Genomic DNA, 10,231 nt, shown 5'->3' with positions numbered 1-10,231 from the left:
GTACGTTTCGGAGTCAACACCCCTTTGTCAAGTGTTCAAGGACAGACGTTTACACACTTGCACTATGTCATGGTACAAATAGCAAAACATGTCACAGACACTCCCACTGGAGCCCAAAAATGGGAGTGGTTAAACACATATACATGGTACAATCTGTAACTAATACATAATAGAATTACTTCCATATCAAGGCTTCTAATAGCTGGGGGAATAAATAATCCACAATAAGATGCTGTTAGAATTATTTTATAATCAATATTTAGAGTGTCTGAGGCTATACAGCATCAGACACTCCCAACTGCGTATGTACTGAGTGACTCCTGCGCACGTGGCCGGCTCAGACCCGCGCATCAGGAGAAAAACGTTCTGCGCAGTAGGGGCCACACGGTGGCTCAGTGGTTAGCACTGCAGCCTTGCAGCGCTGAAGTCTTGGTGTTCAAATCCCGCCAAGGGCATAAAACCATCTGCAAGGAGTTTGTATGTTCTCCCCGTGTTTGCATGGATTTCCATCCCATATTCCAAAAAAAAGATATAATGGTAGGGAAAAATGTGCATTGTGAGCTCTATGTGGGGCACACAATCTACATTTAAAAAAAACAAAACCGTTCTGCGCCAGCTCGGATGTGGCTGTAGATAGAAGGCCTGCCTCCGAGGGAATCCGAATGAGAATCGTGGCCCACGCATGCGCAATAATGAAAGGAGCCAGTGGAGAGTTTAAGGGGATGCCGGTCCGTAGTAAGACTTGCGGAGCGCAGTAGTGCTATTGACATGTGTACTGCACATACGTCAATCGAACTGCTGATGGATTTACATAGCGGAAAAGATCTAATAAAGAAGGAAGTTAAACTTCTATATAACTGTGAACCCTGAGTATCAATTTATTACAAGGTTTATGGACTTTAAATATATATGGGGAAGAGCGTCAAAATTGGCAAACATATATAAAAATGCAAATCTCTATTCTACAAAATATGGACACAGTTTTGCCATAAAAAATGCATAAATTGTGCACTAAATGAATATATATAGATAACGTTAATATATAAAATCTATATTGTATTGAATGTATAAAAATAATAATAAATGAATAAAATGTGTCATCCCAGATAATTGTTGCACTAAACTGATTAGCAATAGAGATGAGTGAGTACTGTTCGGATCAGCCGATCCGAACAGCACGCTCACATAGAAATGAATGGACGTAGTCGGCACGTGGGGGGTTAAGCGGCCGGCCGACGCCAAAGCGGAAGTACCAGGTGCATCCATTCATTTCTATGGAGCGTGCTGTTCGGATCGGCTGATCCCAACAGTACTCGCTCATCTCTAGTGAGTATTATTCGATCGAATACCTCACTCACAATGGAATGCGTGTAAGCGGTCGAACACCAAGGGGTTAAGCACATCAAATATTCACTGCGCTTAACCCCTTGGTGTTCGGCCGCTTACACGCATTTCTATGGGACCACTGTAGTTGATCGAATACTACTCGCTCATCTCTAATTAGCATGAAATGTAATTACCAGACACATCCTCCAAGGCCCTCATTTAATCCAGAGGGGACCAGTGTATTAATTTTGTAAATCCAAAATATCTCCCTCTTCCATAGTTGACCAAATCTGTCTCCTACAGAAGGGGGGATGAAGTCAATAGGTGTTACAGTAAATCTCTCAAATGAACTGTGGTGGACCGATGCTGCGTGTCTAGAGACTCTATGCTTCTGGAAGCCATTGATGACATTTGAATGGTGTTTATTGAGGCGTTCCCGCATGGTCCTGATTGTGCGCCCCACGTATTGGAGCCCACAGGGGCATTGCAGCACATAGATGATAAAATTCAAGGCACATAAGTGGGGCTCTAAAATAAATACCTCCCTGGTTGCAAAACTGGTGATTTGGCTTATATTGTGGCAAATGCTAATACAACATTTACATTTAGCATGTGAGCACTTAAAACTCCCATTCTTTGTATTAGAACTGCTGGGTTTAGATTGTGTTCCTGACTCATTGGTCTGTATAGGTTTTAGTCTACTTGGTGCAAAACAATTCTTGAGTGCATGCTCTCCAAAAAGTAAAACCAGGGTGAGAAGGTAGTATATATTTTTTTAAAAAAATTGGTCGCCCTGAAGGATAAACCAATATTTGTTCAGAATCTCACGGATATTTTTGTGTGCTCCGTTATATGTGGTAATGAAATGGTATTTGTATTCTGTAGTGCGCTTTGTGGGTACAAGACAATGACTGTGAGCTGACTGGCCTTTTCTTTTGCAGAATCCAGTAATGCTTTTGGATATTTCTTTTCAGTAAACCGTTCAGTTAGTAAATTTCTCTGGGATTCAATCAAAATCTTTAGTGCAATTCCTTCTGATTTGCTTGTCCTGGCCAAAGGCAACGTTGGTTTTCCACTTTTTATAATGTAGGCTTGTAAACTCTAGTAGACTCTTACAATCTAGATCGTTGATTCATTACTGGTAAGAATCAGATCTAGATAGTTAATCTCTAAGTATAAATAAAGATAGGTGGATTGGCTCAACCAGACATCTTGTATTCTATCATCATAAAAACGGTGATACAGACATCGTGAAGTAGTAGAAGAAAAGTAGTGAATTAAAACTGCATCCTGGCTGACGCGTTTCGAGATCCGTCTCTTAGTCATAGCACACTCAATGTGCTGAAACCTATCCGCTGCTTAGAGTCTGTTTTGGATAAACTCCACCCTAAAAACAACTGTTGATGATAATCACATTAACCCTTAAGATGCCAACTTCATAATAACATTCGGAAAATTAATCCATATAGACAACCTGTGTGTCTCAGAATCTAACAAGTAACATTGTCCAATATATATATATATATCCAATACCTACATCTTGAAGTAACATGTTGGCCTCATTATCAAACAAATTATACCCCATCTTTTTAACTGTTACATATACTTTAAAAACATTCTCTAATTACCCAGGTATGGCATTGTCGCTAGAATTCTTCGTATATTATAGTTACAATAAACAGTATATAAACACACCAAACAGTTATAACCATCTATATGATCGAATTTGAGTTATATGTGAAACTTACTGCGCTCCAACCCGGTTGCCAATACCCGTGGAACAGGTTTATTGATGTTCCTCCCCTGGACTACTCACGTGACCGGAGGTAAGCTCCTCCCCTAATGTCACATGATCGGGGTTCAATTTTCTGAATGAAAAGATATTCTTATTTACTTAGTATTAGAAACTCAACTTATATTAGCACTGCTGCTAATGCTGGTGATGTTGCACGTGTATTTACATACTTTGCATTTTGGTCTCATACACTTGAAAGAACTTCCTCTAGATTCTTCATTGGAGATAGGGGTTTGTAAGAAACTGGGTACCAGTGTCACCTAACGTAGCTCCTTTTCTAGCTACATACCGTATTCCTTTCTGTAAGATTTTATTTGTCATACTATCCGTCTCGAGGATGGGTAGGTTTCTTTGACTAATACGTTTTATTTCCGAGAATTCCAAACTAAAGGGCGTGGAAAAAAACTACAGGTAAGTTCTTTCTGCTATTATCTTTCTTTATTACAGTCTTAGTTAAAAGATCTTTTCTCATTTTAGTGTCTACTTTTAATTGTGCCCTCTTGGTCATCCAAGTAGGGTAACCTCTAGCTTTTAAGCGTTTAATGATATTGCTGAATTCTGACTACAAGCCCTCCTAGCCCTGACCAGTTCCCCCATAGGGATGCCCTGGATCGTACTACGTGGGTGACAACTCGAAGCTCTAAGGATGCTATTACCAGAAGTGGGTTTCCTATATAATTTTGTTACCACTTTACCTGTATCTGGCAATCCTTCCAACATAATGTCTAAAAAATTGTTTTCAGATGGTGTTCAAATGTAAAAAATAAACCAAATGTGTTTGAATTTAAAAAAGAAATGAAATTTGGTATGGGCGCCCATACCAAAAAAATAAAAGAAAAATATGGGTTAGCTGGTGAAACCAACACCTGCTCCTCCCACTTCAACAAAAATAAATTAGCTAATGAAGGTGAAAAGGGGGCACCCATGGACTTATGGACTTTTGGAAGCCCATACATGGTGGGAATTGTAGGTGTTGGATTGAGCAAGAACATGCCATCCATCTTGCTAAATACTCCTAAAGAGATACCTTCTTCCACCAGGGCTTTTAGGACTACGAAAATTCATCTGAAATTCCAACTTTTTGTTGGAACTGACTATAACAGGGAGCCCTAGTTTGAATAGGGTAGTAGTCCACATTACTCTGATCCACTGGGATTGAATCTATTGTTCTCAAAATTTCAGTGCTCTCATAGTTAAGGTCTATCAAACCCTGCACTGTACTATGTTCCTTAAATGTGGCACTTAAGGGGAGTGCTGCTCTTTCATGAATGACATTACCCGTCCCAGAACTAATTGTGTCCTGACTCTCCAGAAAATTTACTTTCTGTATCGAAGAAGTGTTTCTTGACTGTTAGGAGTCTCATAAATTTATTTAAGTCCAAAATCATTTGAAAAATGTCAAAATGCTTTTCCGGGACAAAGTTCAAGCCTTTATCAAGTAACTTCAATTGGTCCGGTGTCAGTTCAGCTGAAGACAAATTTATGACACTGATGTCCTCTACATCTGTTGGTCCTTCCAATGTTTTGACCTTGATGTGTATCTTAGTCTCTTGTTGGTTCTTATGTCGTCTTCTGCTGAATCCTCCCTGTTTTTTAATGAACTCATTCTCCCACTATATTTTCTTCTTGTTTGAAAAGATTCCAGACTTGTATCTCTATCTAGTTAATCTCTACCAGACTTGTTGAACCTGAGAACTTCAGACCCCAATTTTTGGTGTTCATTGTGCAGGTAAACTTTTCAAATTCTTCTTTGGTCCCGTCCTATATAAAAATGAGATCTATACAGTGTTGGTAAAACACTTTTATCTTGCCAGGCGTGGGCGGGCGCAAATCACGTCCCCATCGCGGTCCCCCTTGTTTGCAAGTAAATTTTATCAAATGTGAATGCATTATGCATTAGAATGAAGCTAATACCCTTCAGAATGAATTATTTTTGTAACTCAGGCATATTGGTATCAGACAAGAAATTTTTGGATATTAAATAGGCCGTTAGACTGTGGAATATTCGTATAACACAAATGGCTGTAACTGTAGGTTGATATAATGTGAGAGGTTCCTCGTGATTGAGTTCATGCCCGAAATGATCGGTCTGCCAGGTGGATTGATTTTATCTTTATGTATTTTCGGTATGTGGTAGTATAGTGCAATGGTTGGGGCTTTTATCCAGAGGAATTATTTTTCTTTTTTGAGCAGTATACCTTCGTAGAAAGCCTCTTGATTGGGTTTCAATCTTTTCATGCGCTGTCTCTGCCATTGGGCCTTGGGCAGAGCTGACTGCGCATGCCCACAGCCACAAGAAAATGGCCGCTTACACCAACTTGCTGTGGTAGTACTCTCGCAGCATTACCATTTTTGCAATAATCCGACCCCATCGTTAGTTACCCATGGTATAAGACCACAAGGCCTCCCCCTTCCATCCCGTTTTTCTTGGCATTCTCAACAAATAACATTCTTGGACACAAGATGTCGCTCCCTTTAGCCGCCAAGAAATCCAACACTGGCTCTTCTATGGCTAAAGGAAAACACACTAACCTTGAAGAGATATTTGGTGCGGGATATTTCATAGGGATTGGAACTCCTGAATCTAAACTTAGCTAGAGAGAGGTTTTTTTTTTTGTTTTTTTTTAATATATATCCGTAGGAAGACAATATACAATCTCAAGAAGAACGATAAATTTACAGATGTTCTTATGCGTGATATATATATATATATATATATATATATATATATATATATATATATATATATATATTTTTTTTCAAGGGTTTTGATTCCCATTAAATATGCTGCACCAGATATCACTTCTACGTTTTTTTTTTTTTGTTTTGTTCCTTATTTGACTTTATGAATGCTCAATAAAATTATTTTTAAAGATGAATAGGAATTGGTGACTGGGACCCAATCATAGATCTCAGAACTGACCCAACACCACTGACATCACCCAGAAGACCGGCCACCATGACACAGCCCCAAAGAGATGATGTAAGTTTTTTTTTTTCTAAACCTCTGCCGAGCCTCCAATTTCTATATGGAGGGGCCTAAAGACCCCAGAATAGATTAATAGCAATGAATTAAAACCAGCAGAAGAACCTTATGAATATTGTAAAACAAATCTCCATCATAAATACTATACGTGATGAGAATTCAGTACAATCTGCCATGTACCTAGGATGTACATTGCTGGATGTACGTTGTAGATAGTGGGCAGCCATGTTATCAAACTACTCCATAAACTGAGATGTCTGATTTAGCCAAGAGTGCATGTGGTCTTGCTAGGAAGAGAGGAAAACTCCCCTTTAAAAACTACATACCCTACTGTCTCTTCCATGCTCCTCAGTGACCCGTTTGGAGAATGGGGTGTGAGCTCCTGGGACCCCGGTAGTGACAGGAGGGCTGTACGGGCTGAGGCTGAATATCATGAACCAGAGCAGGTGACACGAGGACTAACCAATGATCCAAGGGCTACAGGAGCCTGTACAAGAACTGTGCTGTGCTAGTGCCTCACCTCCTGAGGGTCCTCACCAGTCTTGTGCCTATAGTACCCTGGTGGGTGGCTTTACATGTGTGTATATGAGCTGGTGTGGCCCCCAGTACATGTCTGCATTTTATATAGAATCAAATGGCTGCAAATTCATTTCTAGATCTTTATAATCCATCTCTCTCTAGTACATACAGCCCCTCCCCCCATAGCCCACAGTCCCAGGGGCCACCAACCCACATCCTACATCCAGAAGAGGTGCTGCTGGTCTGTACTGGGACTGAGATAGGGAGTTCTCCATGAAGGAATCCAGAGAGGTGCCGAGGTCCAGAACACAGCTCCGGTGTCCTGAAAAAAGGCCTGACAGAAGGTCATGAGTGTCAGTATGTCGTCCTCCAAATGTCAGACATTAGTTCTAGTTTATAAAAAGGGTGTGTTAGATTAAGAAAGTAAAGAATTTCTCACCTTTATTATGGGTTTCCCCTTATTTGGTCCTTGTCCGCAGAGTAAAGTTTATTGTCCAGCAGTTCTTTGCTTAAATTTAGCCACAGTGTAGGGGTAACTCCCCTCCCTCAACTTGTCCATAGATCAGTAAGATATCGGTATTTAGAAATCAACTACTATCATTATTGAATATTATAAAGTAGAGGGACTACTCACCGACAGGAGACCTCATAAGGGTCAATCCAAAGGGTAATTTCTTTTGGGAAGGCCAAATCCTGGTACTTCAGCCCACTGTAGCTGCAGGTATAATGGCTGAAAGGTAAGTCAGCCATTATAGAGGAGATGTCGATGGTACAAGATGGGATTTATTTTACACGTCATCTGACCAATGTGTGAGCTGAATGATAAATCAGTATGGGGGAATTTTTGGAGAAGCCGACACATCACATCCATTTATATCCAGATAGAACTGGTGAGTTACCTATAAACTTGGCCTCTGATAGACTTGTCTGGATACCAGTGTCTGATAAATTATTTGTACAATTTCAGCCAGTTTTGCTCAAAAAATTTCAACTTTAATTGGGTTCAATTTGTTGCGTCTGTTGGTCACAGCTTTCATATATTCCACGCCGGCCGTCAGCTCCTTCCTCATCTCCAACTGGAACAAAGAAATAGGCGTCCATTGTATCTGAAGGAGAAAATAAGGGGGTGTTGCCTTTTATTAGTCATGCGGTGTAAAATATACTGTATACTACTGATGGGTGGGCAGTGGAGCTTCACCTGTATAGTAATATATGCTGTGGTGGAAAAACCTAAAACATCCTGAGCAAAAAGAGAAGATCCCCGGCAATCACATCTTATCTAGTAGCTAGAGCCAAGAGAGACCTTCTAACATGGTGGACTACCAACTGATGTAATAACAGAGCCAATACTGTCATGTATTGATTTCTCACCTCTTATTATGGTTTTCTCCCATATTTGATCTTCATCCACAATCTGGAACATCACAGGGGTAGAGGTTCCCTCACTGTTAGTTTCTATGCCACTATCACTACTAGAACTTATGGGTGATGATCATGAAGAACTTCCTGTGGAGCTGCCGTCTTCTGTTGTAGGTCTAGGGAAATTGTTCTTCTGAAGGTCTTGAATTATCGGGAACACTGGCCATTCTTGGATCAAAGGTCGCCACAGTGTAAGGGTAACCCTCCTCTCCCAACCTGTCCAAAGATAGATCAATAAGATATCAGTATTGGAAATCATTAACTACTATCCTTACTGAGTATTATAAAGTAGAGGGACTACTCACCGACAGGAGACCTCATAAGGGTCAATCCAAAGGGTAATTTCTTTTGTGAGGGTCAAATCCTGGTACTTCAGCCCACTGTAGCTGCAGGCTTCCAGGATACTTTCCTCCCGATCACGCCTATTGATCCTGACACACCTGAAAGGTAAGTCAGCCATTATAGAGGAGATGTCGATGGTACAAGATGGGATTTATTTTACACGTCATCAGATCAATGTATCAGCTGAATGATAAATCAGTATGAGGGAATTTTTGAGAAGCCGACACATCACATCCATTCCATTCCAGCTTGCCCTCTAATAGGCTTCTCTGGAAACCAGTGCCCTGTGTATTTTTGGCATAGTATATTTGCCAATATTGCTACAAAAGTAGTATATTTTATTGGATCTAATTTCTAGTGCCTGTTGGCCACAGTTAATCCACTCCAGTCTTCAGCTCCACCCTCATCTGCTCTGGAATGAAGAAATAAGCGTCCATTGTATCTTAAGGAGAGTAAAAAAGAAGATCCCAGTATAGCTTAATGGAGGTATCAAATAGCTTTTTATTGATTTACATTGCATTGTGCCACACGTGATAAAGCAGAGTAAGCATGAGCAACGTTTCGGCAATTTCTGCCTTTCTCAAGCTCTGCAGAGTAAATAAGGACATACATTAGGGAAGCAATACAAGCTTCGATACAACAAGTTCAGTTACGTGTGGTGAAAAAATTAGTGATCAAATAGTGAAGAATTTGACAATGTATACTATATACAATACATACAATATATATACAGTCCTTGTCCATTGAGTATACAATTAGAGGAGAAACAAGTAGAATATATCACGTGTCATAATTGTGTCAATAAACATTAAACTTGCTCAAACATTGTCATCATGAAATGTTCCGTTCAGTGCAAACACCTAATTGTTTAGTTATGTCATGTGCAGGGCAGAAGAGGAAATGGTTGAAGTAGAGAAATGTGATAGTGACCGTTGCAGGCAATGCAGTCCAGTGTGCTTGCAGTACAGTTGAGGCCAGTATCGAGAGAGGATAGGTATTCTGTAGACGTGAAATAAGTAAGGTGATGAGATACAGCGGACCCTGATTGGTAGGTCAATGTGGTGTACATGTGGTGTTCAGACAGACCTTGTATTAGGTGAATTCCTCATCCAGAGTTAACATTCAATATTCCAAGTACAGGGTATTGGTGGCCCTGTGGCTGGTCTGTGGGATTAAAGGGTAGAACGGCAAAGGTATAGGTACGGGTTTATCTTATGTTACAGTAGGTATAACGTGTTCATGGAGTTACAGGTGCGACGTCATCATTGTGGGCGGGGTCATGGTGACGGCCACTCGGCTCCAGCCCATAGGCGGAGTCGCAATGTCGGCCGTCACAGTACCAGGCATTGGGGGCGTGGCTAGCGGAGGAACAGAGGGAAGTCGGCCTCCGTTAGTGAGAGAACTTCGCTATGTTGTAAGGATACACAGAACCCTCCGTGTCACTTAGGGAGTATCCTGTGGAGGAAAAGGACACCCTCAATGTGTGTTTGTATGTGTGGGCATAAGTTGGGGCGAATGTGAATAAAGTTGTGTGTGTGTGTAGCATGTGCATATATGTTGTATGTGATGCTCTTGAAATGAAGGAGAGGAAGAAGGAGAGAGAAGAGGTACTGGGGTAGTACAGAGGGAAAAAAGGGTAGAAGAGGTATAGTCTTGTATGTGGTAAAAACAGTACCAATACGTGGCCCAGTTGCTCTGATGTAGGGATCATTCCGCTTTATCTATAGGTGCTCACTGGTGGTCATATTCATGGTCGAGTCTGAAAATGAATTGGAAAGTACAGATTAATCATGGTGCAGGACAATAATTAGAAATAATCTACACACTGGTATACCGACCAAATT

Source organism: Leptodactylus fuscus, chromosome 6, assembly GCF_031893055.1.
Source record: "Leptodactylus fuscus isolate aLepFus1 chromosome 6, aLepFus1.hap2, whole genome shotgun sequence".
NCBI classification, from domain to species: Eukaryota; Metazoa; Chordata; class Amphibia; order Anura; family Leptodactylidae; genus Leptodactylus; species Leptodactylus fuscus.
The sequence above is the reverse complement of the archived record's forward strand: the minus strand, read 5'-3'. Positions refer to the sequence as shown.